Raw genomic sequence first — 18,448 nt, 5'->3', positions numbered from 1 at the left:
TTGAAAGTATAACACGGATTTAAGGATTAAACACAAACGCACTTCTATCACCTTCAAACATTACAAAAACAGAAACCAACCCCCAGAACTCATAAAAGTATAAGGACAAGTGAAAATATCTGGTTTTCAACTTCAAAAAAAGATTTGTTGAATGTTTTCTGACCTTCTAAACACTCACAAATGGAAGATTTTTTTAAAAATTAATACTTTCAAGTAAAATTCCTTGATTCCAGCAAGGTTATTGGAGGAAAAACAAGTCTAACATCCAAAGACATAACAAAAATGAGAAATTTCTACAAGGAGCCCAACACAAACGTCTCTACCAGTTTTGACAAAATTTTATTTGACATCAACTGGAAGAGGACCATCTATTCTATAAAACAAGGTATAGAAAACTTTTTCACCAAGGTATCTGCATATCACATGGTTACTTTTTCTTCACAGCAAATGAGACAGAGCAATAATAGTATGAGAGTATTAAAATAAATAGTTGTGAAGATTGGCTTCCTATGGGTTTCTATTTAAAAACCAAGCTCAGAGGTGAACTTTTAGTAAGAACAGGGCTGTAAATCACCTTAATCTTTTTTAGTGGGTCAAGACATTCTCTATCTTCTCATCTGTTTCTCGTTTGCACAAAAAACATGTAAGCTGAGTTAAGAAGTTTTCTTCATTGCTGGTTTTATGATTTTACTTTCTTTTCCTAAAGAGCAGTAACTGTACAGTAGTAATTCAGTAGTAACAATACATGGATTTAACTCATTCTGACCAAAGTTTTTGCACCACTGCTCATTTTATAAGTCCAGACCTTATGTATTTATCTACAACAAGCAGTGATTCTCAAGCTCATGGAGTAATCATAAAATAAATATTAAAGGATTTAAAAAAAAACCCAAAACACTTATTTTTGGCTATGTCAGCTGCTCACTGAGAAGTGTTTTTAATGAATTGCAAGAACACAGTCAAAAAATTAAAAAGAACTTGTACTAACTCTTCTGAGTGAAAGCAACCCCCAGGGGAAAGACACCAAGTAGTTCAGTATTTTTGAGCTCATCACAATCAAGCAAAATGTCTAAAACTTACAGGCCCCCTTGTGTTAACAGTGACATTACATCAAGAATGACCTTTCCAAAGAAATAAAACCCATTAATGCTAGGAACAGATAACTATTAAAGATCAACACTTAGTTGCCAAAGCTGGGGGGGAAAAAAATTCACTCTGGTAAGTTAATTAGAACATAAATAATGTGAAACCAAGACCCTGGTCTATAACCCTCTCTTATAATTGCTTGCAATTTAAAAGCTGAATGAAATCTTTTATGCAAAAAATACAACTATTGACCTCACATGTATTAGGTAGTCAAAGAAAACCCTGACACGCTGAGAATGAGATCTCAGGAGTGTTGGAGAAAGCCTCAGTAACACCCTGTTAAATACTTATTTCTTTTCAGAAGAACTTTCTTTCAGCTATCAAGGAATGCTGTTTCTGGGAAATGTTGGATGTTAATTGCTAAAAATGTCAAGGGGTGATTTTTTGGATTTTTTGTTTATTGTAGAAACAATAATTGTAAAAAATGATCTGTACCCATGAGAACAACGTTTTCCCTAGGTGGAGGAACAGCTGCCAGTCCTGAGGCACAAGAACAGATGTTGTATCCCACAAATTCCACCACAGAACCTCCACAATAAACTATAATTTGCTTTCGGAATCCATCATTTAAATCCAGTCCAGCTCCTGGAGTGGTCAGGAAGCCACTGTAGCCTCCCCACTAAACCTTGTGGATGGCACTTCCAGTACTTTTAATTGTTCTATAATTATCTTTATTTACCAGACACATCAGCTGTTCCAAGGGACATTCAACAGGCAGCAGACTCAAACAATAAACACAAAACACGTGAGAAGCTGTGAAAAATGTAAATCTCTGCCCTGAATCCTGCTTTAACAACAATAGTACTGAGAATTCCTACAGCAGGATATGTGGCATTCAATTGTGCAATGTCCCACCATCACTACATGGAACAGAGGTTAATGTAAAATTTTGCATGTTTACAGAATCAGATTGTTTGGCTCATCTTGACAAAGTTAAACTCTTTGGGTTGTACATAAAAATAAGAAAATTTAAAGAAAAAAAAATTGAGTATCTAATAATTTCAAGGCCCTTTTCCTTGTATATAGCAATTTAAATTTACTGGAGCACTTTAATCTTTTTTCTTATATGTGCTTCATCCTGAAATTCACCCCTGATTGGGGTTCTGTGCTTGCACAGTATAAAGCAATTTAAAATTATTCATCTGCTTCAATTTTCATAGGTACTTTTATTTGAAAATTATTGGGGTGCTGATCATGCTCAGCATGGAACAATTTTAAATTATTTAAATGCCTTTTTTAAATCAATGCCTAATATTTGGGCCTGAATTCTAGGAGGCTATAACACATTATCAGGCCATTTAAATTATACAAGAGTATTATATTTTGCACAATCTTTCATCTCCTAAATAAGAATCAGTTTGCAAGGGTGAAAGCATAAAGCATTACACTTCAAAATAAATCAGCATTATGCAAAACCAGAAGCCTAATTTTTTCTTTTTTGAATATTGTAAGAGACCCTTTTTCCATAATCAAATTCCCGTGTCTTCCTACATCCTATGAAGCAGGAACATTTCAGAAGCTACATATATTCCTACTTCCCTAAACTGATATAAACAATATCAAAGGAGGAGAACAAAGTTTTAATGAAGTCTGAGTCCCTGAAAAAATGAGAAGGATTAATTCCCACAACATTTGTCTTATCAGACATTTTATCAACCAAGCATTCAAGTCCTCTATTGTGAATATACAGAAGTTCAAGCACTTCTAGTGCAAGTTTACAGTAAATACTCGGTATGCCAAAATTCAGGTTGGACTTCAAGGACATAATTTCTGATTTAACAGGGGTGATGCACAAAAATCTGGATTTTAGGTTTTGATTGATAACTTATCATTCTCAATAGTAAAGAACGCACTTGACTTTTAAGCATTTTTCTGTAAAAGGAGAGGAAATGGAGGTGTGAGGTTTGCAAATGGTGCTGGAGATGTACAAATGGAGAACTGAGAACTGCAGCTGCCAAGTCACATTTTTAGTGAATCCTCCACTTTCTTCATGCCTGCTATCCTTCATCAATGCTATGCCAAGGTGTTCACATTTACTACAAAAATCCAGTCCAAGCATTTTGTACTTCCCACCAAGGTATTCAACAAATATGAATGTGGACTACACCTCCAGTTTAGAATGGGATATCCTGGAAAGAAAAACTTATTGACCAACTTCCTTCAAGGTTTTATCTCCATATTTCACCTTTCCTTTTCAACACAAATGACACAGAAGAAACAGGACAATTTCTCACCAAGAAAAACAATCCCGTGTTCCTCTGCACGTTTGAAAAGACAGGAGCTAGCCCTCAAAGGGATTGGCATGCCTTACTAATCACAAGCTTTTAATTCAGCCTCTCCAATTTCAATTAGTGAGTAAACACTGACATCTTCAATTGCACTACACAGAGCTCCCCTTTATCCAGTTAATCACGTTCACTGCAGCTATTCCCCAGGCTGAGGTTTCAGAGTTCCCAGATTCTCTAAATCCTCAGTATTACATCTTTTGATTCAGGAGCAAAAATACTGACACATCTTATCACTGAGAAACACGTGTCCTGGCTCAGGAAGGAGTGTGTTTTCCTCTCTCCCAATAGTCAGATGCCATGCTCCCATGTACAGAATTAAGTTGCAAAGCATCACTAAACTCATCTGGAATATTTTGCTTAAGCTAAACCTCATATTATAGTAATTAAAGTAGCTGTGAGAAACCGTAATTAGACTAAGTGTCCAACAAATATTAATCAGTAAAGTAATATTCTATTATTAAGAAGAAGCTATTCACAGTAGGAGTTTCTCTTGTGAGAAACTAGATTAGGAACCGAGCCAAAATCAAACCAGAAGGCAGAGCAAATTGGGTCATTTGGAGCCTCATTTTAATGTATAAATGTTTTCACCTATATTTCACTCATTTGTAGTGTCATTTTAGTGCAGAAGGCACAAGCAGTCTCCAGATTTCACTCCTAGACCTGTTGGTTATTCCCAATGCTCCCAGCCACTGTGACCAGGATTTCCCTTCCTCAATTCTAATCCATGTCAAGAGACAAACTTAGGCCACACTACAGAAAACCATTTAACCTCCCCATGTTCCCCCATCTGTAAATGAAAATCATGCAATTAACACACAAAGCAGGGAGGCTCTGTGATTTGCTTCAGTAAATTTATCAAACTTAAAGAAAGAGCCACTTTCTCTAGAGGACAGAAGAAAGAAATAGCTACAAAATGTAAGAATTAAAAAGTTGAAACTCCAAATTATTTTCTTTTTAAATTAGGCTAAATAGGTGTATTTATGGCTATATATTTAGGGCAAATATACAGGTATTGTGTCCTTTTCATCACCATGGAAAATTATAACAAGCTTTCAGTTCTGTGATTTCCAGCACTGATAGAAAGTTCTTTTTACTGAAGAAGCAACAAGAGAACAAAGCACACCACCCGTGGCTTCCAGAAGGCTCACATTTTCTAAATGGTGAACTGCAACCCATCAATTAAAACCCATTCTCTAAGTTCACACATGAATGTTGTCTTTTCCCTTTTACACTCATTAGTGCCTTGACAACAGCAAAGGTTTAATTATCAACTAACAAAAAATGAGGTTTAATACACAAGACTGAAGAATAAAGCCCTTGAAAGATGTTTATGCTGGGACAGAGGCTTTCAAATTCACACAAGAGATAATTTTACAATTCTAATTCAAAGTAGAGATCTGCATTGTAAGAGACAAAGGAAATTTTGAAAAGCAAAGCCAAAGTGCAAATGAGAGGATCATCTTAACCTCTGCCAACAATTATATTACAATCCCTTATTGCATCCATTGGCCACAGAAATAAATACCAAGTAGCAAGAGGAGCAAATATTATATGGAGCAGATGGAGAATGGGAAATTGTTTGATCAGATGTCTGGGAAACCACTCATTTTTTACTTTCTATTAAAAAAAAAAAAACCAAAACAGTGAAATCCAGAAAAGTAGACACAAAGGATGGGTAATAGGTATCCACTGGTAGAAAAGTTCCTGAAAAGTAAGAGTGCTGCTGTAATTTATTCTCATCCAGTGAGATAAAAAGGCATTTGCAGGTTGGCTCTGGTTTTTTCTAATCAACTGATTAAAAATTAGAGGAAAAACTCAGTGAAAATCAATTAGCCCAAGGGGAAAGAACCACAACAGAGATGACCTGAAGGAGAAATGAGGGGGAGGACATGGAAAAATTGTCCTGTTTGCTCTGAAAGCTCACAGGAGTTCTTACAGAAAGTTCTGTGGTTGTGCCTTCAGCCCCACCAGCTCACACGCTTCTCCGACTGTGCTTTTCTATCCTATGTAAGGGCTCCAGTGCTTCTTGGCATCCAATTTGTTTCACTAACACAGTAGATATTGTTTCCATGCTTACCAAGAACTGTTAAAAGCAGGCATGTAAGAAGAAATAATTGCTCTTTTTTCATAGCTTGCTCTAGCCAGCTTAGAGAATGGAGAATTCCATCAACCAACAAGGGCAAAATCCATCCTAACCCCTAAGGAAAGTCTCATGTGTGACAGAGCCAGAATCCCATCCTATTTATTTTATTTAATCTCCATGTCTTTTCACTTAGCAATTTTCTTTTTGTCATTAGCTACCCCTCTGTCCTAGATTTGGGTTCTCTCTTTTTGTGCCTTTCATTTCTTCTTCCTTATCCTCCATCCCAGAGGCTGCCAGGATTATGAGACAGCTGGAAGGGGCTTGTGTCCCTGAATTCCCTCCACAGCCATGACAGACAGGAGCATCCACCTCACTCCAAGGAGCATCCATGTGCCAACTCTAAAGATGCAGGAGGTCTGTGTGCTCCCAGGTAGTATTTTCAGAGAATTTTTCATCCCCTTGCACACACAATCATATTTAATTCCAGTTACCCCTAGAAATTGCACTGTAGCTGCCAGACCAAACCAACACACTTTATAACCTTCAACTCCACAACAACATTAACGCCTGCTGAAGCACACTAAATACATTAAGAGTTAGAAATTATTAGCTTGGTTAACTCATTAATAGCCACTGACTTCTAAGGTGAAAGGATGCAAGAAATCAGTGTGTCAGTAGGGCTGTGCTCAGTTAAGATATCAAGGGAAAGTTTTGTCAGGGAGAAGATTTCTGAATAATTGATATGCACCTTTCTGCCTGTGAAGAGCTCAGGGAACAAACAAAGTCAATATCTTTGATGTAGGTCACTATTAAAGGACTGCAGTGGGAGACCAGAAGACCATCTGAGACTGAGCAAATAGTAAATGGGGAACAGAAATCACATTAAACTGTTTTTTCCCCCAGGATCCAAGCATAAAGAAGAATAGGACTTCACAAAGAATAAATTAAACAAAACTTTTCCATTCTGTTAATATTAATCATATTTGTTGTCATGTGTTGGGCCTAACTTAATATTCTAAGAAAGAACTAAAATGTGTTTTTTCCCCTCCCCTGGGCAATATCACTGGTTCATAGAAGTAACTGTGGAATCATAAAAACAAAAAAAAAACATTTTTTAAATTTAGAAGTGTGTGGGAAAAAAAACATCCTGGAAGTTTGAATCACTTTGTTTTACCATTTTTGAAGAAAATGAGCAGTTAAGACTCCCAAATCAGCGTGCTTCATTTTTTGTTTAAGAGCCAAATTATATGCATTCATTCATGTTAGCTGAACATTTTACTTCAGCTGCTGTGGAACGTCCTGGAAGCCAGGAATTTTGTCTCTCTTGTTGTGTGTGACAGGATCTCCACCTGAGTGGCCCCTCTGGACGTGTTCCTGCCCTGCAGCCAAAGAGGATCCTCTGGATGAGGCACCTTGAGGCCACCAAGCCTCACCCCAAATCATTTTAAAACTGCCGCCAAAGAGAGACTTCTTGTTTAATCTTTCAAAACTGAAGAGTCTCAACTAGAGATGACACAATCTAAAATACACTCCCACTTCAGATTTCTAAATGGAGGAGAAAAGGCAAAACTCTCTAGAAGAAATGTTGCCTGTATGGCAACAGGTCACTGGCTCATTAAAGCATGAGTTTCTAGTTAATTTTGTCAATGTTTGTCATCACTGTAGTGGCAAATAACCCCTGAGTTAGCTCAGCACAGTGCTCTGTAAATGCACCAAGGTGGCACAAGCAACAAGACACAGCATTAGTGAGGTGTCCAAGGGCAGGCTGGACAACCCTATGAGGAAGGAGGATGAAACTTTAGCCCACAAAGAAAGCTGCACAAATGCAACAGATTTGTTTCTAGTGCCAAACTCCTGAGTGAGGCACACAAAGCCACTGCCCAGCTGTGGAAATGCTTTTCCAACCCCCAAACGACGTGTGAAACCAGTATTGGTTTTTCTTACAGAGTAATCTAAAACAAACAGGGGAATAAATACTGGGGGAGAAACAGTAATCTTAAAGAGCAAAGACAAGCATTTCTAAGTCAGGACCACATTTTGAAGTACATAAATGATCAACAGCTGCCTACATAACTTCCTAAAGTGTTACAAGCCAGACCTGTGGTCTTTGCCCAGTTTTAATGTCCTGAATGACACCAGAGTTTTGTGATGGACACTACTGAAATCTATCCTTTTAAAAATTTTATTAGAACTATGTGATCTATAGTTTAAAGATGAATAAAGCTGTAACAGCATCTCAAATTTACCTGACCCAGTTTCTACAAAGCTACACAGTAAGCTACACTTTCATTATGCTGAGTGAATGCTTACCAAAGTGGGTTCTGGCAAACAGGAATAACTCATGAACTATAAAGGCATTGAAAGATGCTTTCCCTCTCCATTATCTTCCTTAGTTTGTATTCCCATTATATTTGGGTCCCCTGTTGTGCCATAAAGAATGGTGAATCTCTCTTGAGCATAAATTAATGTGAAGCTTCTGCAGCAGTTTCTTGCTTCCCCCATTCTTGCCACAACACACCTGCTTTAAGCCTGCAGTAATTGTTTTGCTGTTACCTGCTCCTAGAAGAAAGGAAGCTTGATAGCAATGAATTGAACTTGGCCTTTGTCCCCTTTCATTGTATCTGCCTACAGCAGACAGCAGCAAAATGCAGCTCAATTAAACACAGCCCTCTTGTCATCACAGAAACAGAAGCTCTTCTCACAGCAGAAGCAGGAAAGTTTTGCCATGACACCCCTTGTTGCATTTGACAAGTTTATTCAAAAGCAAATATTTCAGTGGGGAGGTCTGTCATTCTAATCCTGTCCTTTATGCCAGAGCAGCTAATGCAATTTCAGCTACCTGAATAGGAGGTCTCTCGCTTCCAGATGTTCTATTGTGCCTTGCAGACAACAGCTGACACCAAAAGACAGGTATTATGAGTACTTTTCCATCGTTAGCTTGCTCCCAGCACAGGGTTTACAGCTGCTTTGTTGATTCCTGTAATTCTGATAGGCACAGTAGGAGCCAGTGTAATGCTATCCCTCTATGGCTCTGCCATAATAGCAGCAGGGAGAGGGCAAATGTACTGAGCAAGGTGACAAACTTAAACAGCCTTTCAATAGCTCTGGAACAACTTAAAAGATGAAAAACAGGCTGATTCAGTGAATGAAGGCTCAAAGAAATGGTAGAAATTGTCCTGTTTGTGCTTCCAGGACGCAAAGCTCAAACAGCAGTGTCACAGGAGAGCTGCACCTCCTCTGCCTGGATCAGGCAATCCTGCAGGGACAGCCCTGCAGGGAACACCAGGGCACCGGGCAGGGCAAGGACCAGATAGACAAGGCAGCCTGGACATTGCAGCTGGCTGAGGAAAGCACCTGGAGAGAGGCACCACCAGCTTCAGCTTCAGAAGCCATTCCAGCATATCTCCTGCCCACTGCCATGCAACAAAGCTAAGAGTAAAAGAAACTACACACAAAGATGCAATTAAAAAAAACAGGCCTCTGCTTTTCCTTTTGCACCACTGGCTAAAAAATAAATTGGTTTGATTTCATTAATTATGTACCAGTGTTTATAATCAGCAGAACAGGCTTTTTCCATGAGGCCTCTTCAAGTATTAAAGAAATAAGCCTCACCATGGAACTGTTGAACTTTTTAATCCCATTGGGAAATAGCAACTAAATGCAAATAAAAAGGCAGGCATGGAAAAAAGAATAGTTTTAGCAGACTGATATTTGCACTTGTCTTTGGTTCTTAATATCAATCTACATTATTTGAACATGCTGTTTATTGTCCAACAGCAACATGCTTCCTCTCCCCACCTGTGATTTGTGGTGTATAAGCTACATCTGTTTGCCATGAGCTTCTGCTAGGAAATAAAGTGCTTTCCTTATAGAATTTCATTCTACATACACAGGCATGAGCAATCACTACGTTATCACTTCACAAATGTTTTCTAGTTGCCAAAACCTTATGGAAAACAATCTGTTCTACTCATTTTCCTCTTCAGCATAGAGGATGTGTTATAAAGATCAAAATCTGATCCAGCTGGATCAGGAGTCAGCGATATTTAAGAAGTGACATCACCACAGCCTATCCAATCTATTTCCTAAGTGCAGAGATGCATTCAGACACCACTCATGGCTCACACTCAGCAAGACTGAAAGAGATGACAGTGTCTCGGCTTACACAGAGAATGATTATTATTCTCCGGGGGGGGGAAAAATCTTATTTTGAAGTACTGTAAGTGATCATCTTTTCTCTGAAAGAAAAAAGTAATTGCTCCTGATTTGCTTGTTATCAAAGCATGATGATACATCCTCTTCTTCTGTACCAATTCGTGTAATAGACACACATAGTTGTTCAGATATGGCTTTTCTCATCCATATGCTATTTTCTTTGCCCAGTGTTTTGGGGGGGAAAAAGCTCCAGCACAAAGGAAAGCAGGCAAAAATTCAAATCTGTGCAGCAATGTTCAATAGCAATAGAGATGTTCTTCCAGAGACTTTAATGCAGACTGCACCCTCCCTTGTTAAACATACTAACTAATGGGAGCAAATTAGCCACCTGGTCTGTATTCAAATTCCTTTTCCAACAGCAATTCTTTTGTAATTCTTCTCCCTGTTAATCTAGTGTTGATATAAGAGGAAAATCTGTACAGCCTTAGAATACAAATTGCTATTAGATAGTAATGTAGTTCTCCATCTATATGAATGATATTGTTTTTCTAACTGCAGAAGGAGAGAAGCGGATTGTAATGAAGACACTGTCCTCTAGCTCAGAAAAACCAGTCAAACCTCCAGCATTTGTTTTCAAATGTCTTTCAGAGTGGCTGGCAGACTTCTGAGTGGCATCCATGAGGTTTGGCTCGGGTCCTTCACAACTTTCAGGAAATGTGTGTAACACAGCTGCCTTCTCTGCCTGTCTGATCCCCAGCTCCTTCATTTACCCCATAATTTGGAGGGACAGATTTATCAGTCACGGCTCCCGGCACCACATTGCCTCGTGCTTCCCAATCCCAGTCAAGCAAGACCTGAGAAATCCTCAAGGCCACGTCTGGATTTCCTCCCTCTCTCTAGCACAGAGCACACAGCCCCTGCTATAATAAATCATCCCCTGAAATGGGAAGTGACAGAGTAAAAACACTTTGAATAGTAGCATATTTACACCAGATGCGAACATAGGTCACCAGAAAGATGCTCAGGGTAAAACAGATGGAGAATCAATGAGGCAGAGAGCTATAGGAAAGCACTTCTGGATGGCAGGAGCAGCAAAGGAGGCTGTGACTTGACTCTAGGAAAGGAGAGAGACTGAGGAAATCCAGGGAGAAAGCTGCCAAGGTCCCTATCATCATCTTTTTTTCTACACTGCCACAAGCTGCTTTTGAACTGAAAGATCTTAAGAAACATTCCAAAACTTATGGAAATCAACTAAAGTCTGTCCAGAAATCATAATGGGGTTGGGATCAGATAAGTAACAAAATATTTCCTTATAATAAGAAGATCACATTTCTCAGATCATGATGTGAGAGTAATAAGTATCCAAACATCTGCCAGTGTTTATCAGGGAACAGCAGCACATACATAACAGGGGCTGTTCAATTTTACATCAATGCACAGTCAAGGGGAGGATTTATGGTATCTCCAGCATAAATACAAAAAAGAATAAATTGATAAAAAAGATAAAATATTGTAGGACCTAACAAAAAAAAAGCAGACAAAAAGGCTTAAGATAAGATACTCTTATCTTAATATGAGTCATAAATGATATGGTAAAAAGTAGTATATCACATATATATTTTATAATACTCATATGAATATTCCTTTCCTGTCAAAAACTTGTTTCTATGTTTCTTATTTCTTGTTATCTTACGTTTCACCTCAACAAGTCAGAGCCCAGAGAAAAAAAACCTGTATTATCATGTTCTTTCTCTGAGACTTTGAAAACTTCATTGACTGACATTGGTTTGTGTCCTTCCTTTTCCTCTTTGCAGTTCTATTTTAGTTACCTACTCCCTAAATCAACAGTAAATGCTTCAAAACACCTTTTTCATCATGGAACAGGTTTTCATATTTTTGGTGCAATTTTCCTCCCAGGGAGGATGTAAAGCATGAGAACTAGATCATCCAATTGATCTTTTTACGTTTAGAATGTATTTGCACAGTGGAGAGACACACCACTGAGCCAGGCCATGTTAGTCCTTGAAATTATCTTCTTTTCATGTTTCTTCTTTCAAAGCCACAAAACCATATCTGATTTGACCCGATGTCTACTGGAAGATTCTCCTTGGATCATGTCACAGATAAGAACCCTAAGAATTCTTCCCCTTGCCAGCATATTTACATCCAGCAATTTCCTTTTTAAAAGTTCCCTGACCTCTCTGCTGTCCCAGTCCCCTCAGTTCGTAGTCATAGCCTTAAAAATGGGATTTGAGAGAAAGCCTCTACCTATTTCTGTGATAGAAATCAACTCAAAACAAATCCAGAGCAATTAAGGAATAAAGCAAAGGTGTCACATATATGTTTGCTACTATATTCAGTGTTGAAAAAAAAACCCAAGACACTTACTGAGTTTTTGACTTTTAAATGACTTGGCTCAGTGAGGGTCCCACAGTGTGAGGACAGGCTGACAGAAATGGAGAATAACCATTTGCAAGAACAGTCTTTAAAACAAGGTACTGTACTCTGCTGAATAATGAACCACCAGCAGCTCCACAGGCAGTATTTTTCACTTCTATAAAGAACAAATTTACAGGATTTTTCATTTAGAAGTCTTAATTAAAAAAAAAAAAAAAGAGCCAACTTCAGCTCTAAGCATTTTCTTCTCAACCAATACAGCTTTGTATGACGTCCTTTTGAGACTGTTTTATAAAAATGTTCTATATCAGTATAATTTGATGATATCTTTCCTACTCCTTTCCTCACTGCCTTAAAAACTTCTCCTGGATGGGCACAGGAGAGGTTTAGGAAGATAGAAAGGATTAGGATGATATCCTGCTGCCCAAAGGTTTCTTTTCCACTCAGAGCACACATTCCCACTCCCAGAGGTGCCAGCCTGCTGGGCTGATGTGGAGTTAGCAAACAGCAAGCAGGACCATCCTTTTTACACTCCTGTGCTTCTTCTCAGGACACTTGAGCCAGGCTTGTTCACCAATCCACAATTTCTCCTGTTGGCCACTTGCACAGAGCAGGGGATTTCCCTTTTCCACTTTGCTTTCAGAGCCCATTTCAATACAAAGTCTACCTGTGTGGCAAACAAAAGCAAACACAGGGAGGAGTTGCCTCTGCCAGCTGAGACCCCAGTCCCACAGCAGTGATCCCATTGGAGTGCCTGAGTCTTTTGTGAAAGAAGCCAGGAAATGTGGATGAAAAAGTGGATCAGACTGGTAACTTTACTCCTGAGGCAGCTTTCCCAGCCTTTCAGAAGAGAATCCCATCCAACAGTGCTTCTGTACTTTGGATTCATGATCACAAGAAGAAGTCATAATAGCAAGCAGGGAATTGGGTTCTCCTAAAGAGGAACTCCTTGAAGGGCTGTGATAAATGAGAAAGATACAGCAAGAGAAGGTAGACTTAGAAGACCTGCTGCTTTTGCAAACTCTGTGGTAAATCACTGGAGTGTTTCAGACTGCATTTTTAATTTCCCTTCCCTGAAATCTCCACATAGGGGGCTCTTCAATAGACTGAAGTCCTACATGACATATGAAGCCTGTGGCTTCCAGACTGCTTTGGCTCCTTCATAGCATTTTATTGATACTATTCCTGGGACTATTTCCAAGGAAACAATTATAAATCTTCTTAGAACTCTACCACTCTTAACGTGACGTAGATTTGTAAAGTCAAAAAGAAACATAGTGATCACCCAGGTCCAAACTACTATGTAGGAAATGACAAATATTTTCTCTCAGCAATTCTTCCGTTGAGTTCAATGACTTTAGTTCTGTGCACCAAGGACAAGAGGATGCTCTATCTCATTGAAATGACCTGCTTAAGGACTTTACTTCAGCAAGGGATGTAAAAGTATTAGGTCAGAATTCTCACATGATGGAAACCCTAAATCTGGAGCAGAGCCCGTGTCACAGGGTACTGAAACTTCCAAAAACTGCTAAAATATTAACACCTTTCCACTCCCTGGAAATGAGATTTACCTACCTCAGCCCACAGAGGTTTTCCTTGGGTTGGGGCATCAGAAGGTGGCCCACAATAGCTCAAAAGGGGTCCCGGTAATGACTGAATTACATTGTGTATTTCAACAAGAATAATTTTAATTTTAATCTATACCACATTAAGTCATCTCAACAGAGGAAATAATAAACAGAGCCCTTAACAAATATTTATTATTATTTCTTTTTTTATGCACCATGCATGAAAACATGCATGCCAAAAACTTTTACCCTCTCTGCAGATGAGAAAATAGAAATTGACTTCTGGTAGCAGAAACAGTTTGGGAGAGAGCCATAGATACTCAAATAGGAAAATTTCTGCTGAAACACAGAGCTGACCAGTTAGTTTTAAACACAGGAATTTTTTATTAGAAAAGGCAGTCTTACCAAGAACAAAACAGTTCAAGGGCATCTATTTCTGTTTAAACCTACTTTCAGTAATGCCAAAAGAATTAATGTTCTGATCTGCATAATATTGAGTTACATAATGCCAAAGAATTTAATATTTAATTTCAAAACACAATGGTTCAGTAATGAGAAAATACGGTATTTAGACAATTCCAGTGGGTTGTTTGTTTGTTTTGGCATTTGAGGTCTACAGTAATTTTTACTGGGGAAATATTCAAATGTTTCCTTGAAGTGTTTTCCTTTCCTTCAGAATATCAATTCCACTTCCCAGCCAATGCTAATCCACTGCACTTAATGGAAATTTTGTTTCTCTCCATCTCAGAAGTCCCAACCCAGATGCTCTAGACTTGTCTTTTTCCTGAGGGTGTCATCTATAATTACAACCCTGGGAAGGAACATGCATTACACCTCCGTTAATTCAGCAAGCAGGGGGAAGATTCCTCAGCTTGCAGCATCCTGGCCAGCAGAGCAGACCTGGGTTAAAAGCCACTGGGAGACTTTCTACATGTGCACACTTGTGTTTGTTACATGCTTCTTGGGCATATTTTCAATAGCAGACACACCATTTCTCTAAAGACATTGGGATTTTTTTATAATCAGCTGTAAATTAGTTATGCTAATAAACCTTCAGAAAATCACAGAATTGAATGGGCTACAAGGACCTTAAAGCACTTCCAGTCCCCCACCTTCCACTATCCCAGGGTGCTCCAAGCCCTGTCCAACCTGGCCCTGGACTCTTCCAAGGATTCAGAGGCAGTCACAGCTTCTCTGGACACCCTGTGCCAGGGTTTTCTCACCCTCACAGGGAAGAATTTCCTTCTGAAATCTAATCTACATCTACCCTCCTTCAGCTTCAGGCTATTCCCCCTTGTCCTATCATTACCTTCCCTTGTGTTAACACATTTCTACAGCTAGAGCTTATTCCCCAAAAGTATTAAGGTTTTCACCACTGCCTACATTGGATTTGATTTAGTGTGATTCCATGGGTTAAAAAAAGATGCAGAAAAGCCTCTTTTTAATGGGCAATACTTGCATGCATGCAGTGCATTCCTACAGGACTTGGTCTGACCCAGGAGAGAGCTTTTCTGCTGATACACCTGGGCTGGCACATCTTTATCGTAAGAAAAAGCATTAAATGGTAGCAGAATTAGGCCAAGAATGACAACCTGTGGAAAAGCCCACTTGCCAGTGCTAAGGTGGGAGCCCAGACAGTGGCACTGGGGAAGGGAATGCGAGCTCACAATGGGAAATGTCAGCACACAGAACTGCCTGCCCTGCAATCAAGTGAGAAGCAGCACAGTGCAGGCACACACAGCTCTCAGAGGCACTAGAGCTGCTCCAGCCCTCTGCCACTGCACTCTGGAACCTGCAGGCTCACCTCCTCCCGCAGCAGAGCTCACCTGGGCTCTAACACAAACACCCAGGACATCAGAAGTGATGCATGGGAGCATCTTCTGCAACAGCGCTGCAGTAATCCGATACAAACAATGGCACCTGGGTGCCACAGATGAAAATCAGCATGGTTTCCTCAACCCTTAATTGCCATGCAGCATCTAATGCACCTCACTCTGATATTCCTGGCAGGAGACAACAATATTAGCTATGAAATCTGTAAGCTTCTGCCAAATTCACAAATACTGGCAGCGAAACCTAAGGAAGGGGCAGATAGGGTTGGGAAAATGAGGAGTAATTTAATGCAAATGTTCTGTACAGCTCCCCAGGCTCCATGATTAGGGATGTCAAAAAAATTTAAGTGCTCCTTTTTTTAATATTATAGAGAACTGATTATTACTCACTGTATACAAGGTTTTCTAAAATGATTGTATTTTTCATAAGTAAGTCTCTTATTATTTTCTTCACTAAAATGTATTTTGCTTTGTGCTCAATAATTTCCCCCCCAAAGTGAAAGCTAATTCTTGAGTTGTGATTTTAACCATGATTTCCTTTTACTTAACTTATTTTACTCCCTGGTGTAGTAGATAATGGTATATGTTGAAAAAAATAGAAAGAGGGTAAAAAAAGAGGAGAAAAGATAAATAGTTTTGCAAAGGCAGGTAGGCATAACTAACTTACATTGAGGGCTAGATTGTTTCAAACCCATACCATCTAATTTTCTGACAAAAAGAATGTTTAAAAATCCAATTCAGAGACTGCTTTTGAAGGTGAAAGTCCTCCTGTGTACAAGGTGAGTGGAAGTTATATTTTTTGCCCACAGTTTCAGATGACTGAGATCACGTTTATACAGGTCACTTTGATTCAGGGAGCTGGATGCATCTTACAGTCACTTTTACATAACAGAAATAGTCCTGATTAATTACTGAAAATTTCTGGATTAACAGCTGTGCTCTCATACATGGCTGAATTGTTCATTAGAGAATTTAACCTCACTGCAACATGTCTAAAGAAGAATAGAATATATTGAGAAAGAACTGTAGCAAGATAAGAACAGTTTGCAGTCACCTGTGAAAAACAAAGCAGACTTTTACTTACACTATTTAATTTTTTTCCTTCAAATGGGGCTGAAGGTTTGTTTCTTGAATCAACATAGAAAATACTGCCAGTGAAAATTTCATCATGTCTGATTTATAAGCATCCTATTCCCAATGGGCAAAGACTTAAGTGGAAGCATCCAAGAGCTAATTCTCCACAGAAATAATAATCTGCTATCTTCAAAAATTAATGTTTTCATGGGAATACAGCCTGAACTTCATCAAGGTCTTTGGTTTGACATAACTTTAATGTTCAAGCAGTGTTCCTGAACCAGAGATCAGTCTTGCTCAGTGGTTAAAGGATTCCACTGTACAAATAAACTCTCATGGTGAAACCCTGCAGAGAGACAGAGTGAAACCCTGTGGATCTTTCCTGCAAAGCATCACTTTGGAACAAGTTAACATCCCAAAATGTGATTTCTCCTTTGTTAGTCTTGTGATCCATGGAAAGTGACATGTTTCTTTAATTTGACTATTCAGACCTATTTTAAGATGGTATATAAAGAAAAGATCAAATATATAAGCAAAAAGTGCTTGATCTTCTTTACAAACTTTTAAAATAGCCAGGAAAATAAGGTCAGATAGAGCCATAGGCAGGCAAAGCCTGAACTAAGATGGGATGTTTGTAATGAACTAAGATGGGATGTATGCAACGAGCTAAGGTGGGATGTATTTTAGTCTTACACTTAGTCTGATTTAACTACTCCTTTAATTGATAAAAAACCACCGTCTTTTATTCAAGAAAATCCAGTTCCTTAGTTGTTACTACAGCCACAAACATCTTCAACTACTTTTAAAAAGGATATATTTTTATCCTTCTTTATTTACTGAAAACAGTCATAATGGAACCAAGGTGTTTGCTAAAATGTTTTATTTCCAACAACAACATTGTCAAGGCAGAGCCACTGCTGGAAAGCTGATGGAAAGGGTTCATTAATAACTAAAGTATAAGTCCATGAGAGATGCAACTTTTTTTTGGTTGAGAAAGAGATAATTTAAAGTTGCCCACATTCCTCAGAATTAATCTGAATTCTTTGAGAAATGCATAGCAAATTAATCTATAATCAAATGTTCTCTAATAAGATTAAAACTTTTTAAACTCAATCCACAGGCAATGGGAGGTTTGTTTATTACCCGGTCTAAAACTGAATGTGAAATTAAGGAGATGGTATTCACCACACTAAGACAGTGTCTCTTATTGGAATTCAAAGTGCAATTAATTAAACTCTTTCTCAGAGTGATTTATCCTACCCCCTGTCTCCACTGGTGTTCCAAATGCCTGCTGTGAACATCAAATGCATTACTCTGCTTTACAGATTAGTCTGATTTGAGAACTGTGTACTAAACGCTGAATTCAAAATTTACTAGAATTCTCCAAAATTTCATAATTACTAATACAGCCAGCCAAAGACATTAGTATCTACAGATATGCCCAAACTCAATACTATTACAATACACCCCCAAAGCACACAGAACCCAAGGATAAACACAATCACCCAGCTACAGAAAGAAGCTCCTGAGGTCACATGAAATCACACGAATTTGAATGCCCAGAGAGTAACACAAGTGCCAGCCCAACACACATAAGTGCAGCTTCCCAGCTGGAAAGGCTCTGCAGAAGTTGCTGATGTTATGGCTTCAAACCATCCCTTAAATCTGTTTTTATATCTCTCTTTCATGCCCACAGTAAGCTGCAGTTTCTTACATTTGGATGCTCATCGGGTCAATAAAAGGAGAAAAATAAGAAAGGGCAAGATGATATTTTGACAAACATCTGGCAGCTAAAGGTACTAAGCTGCAATGCAGAAGGTAACGTCGAAAAGATTAAAGCAGATAAAAATAAGTGAAAACAACATAAAAAAAATAAGAGCCTACCTTTTTTTTATGACACCTGCT

At 38.6% G+C, this 18,448-nt stretch overlaps 1 protein-coding gene across 2 annotated transcripts in view; it reads right to left on the bottom strand.

Annotated features, from left to right (window-relative positions):
- The window catches only part of CDH13 (cadherin 13), a 433,407-nt gene that overhangs the window by 355,481 nt on the left and 59,478 nt on the right, over positions 1-18,448 (bottom strand). The window lies entirely within an intron of this gene.

This window comes from Onychostruthus taczanowskii, unplaced genomic scaffold (genome assembly GCF_017590055.1).
Source record: "Onychostruthus taczanowskii isolate IOZ18803 unplaced genomic scaffold, ASM1759005v1 scaffold18, whole genome shotgun sequence".
Taxonomy (NCBI): Eukaryota; Metazoa; Chordata; class Aves; order Passeriformes; family Passeridae; genus Onychostruthus; species Onychostruthus taczanowskii.
Note: the sequence above shows the minus strand (reverse complement) of the source record. Positions and strands in the feature narration are given on the sequence as shown.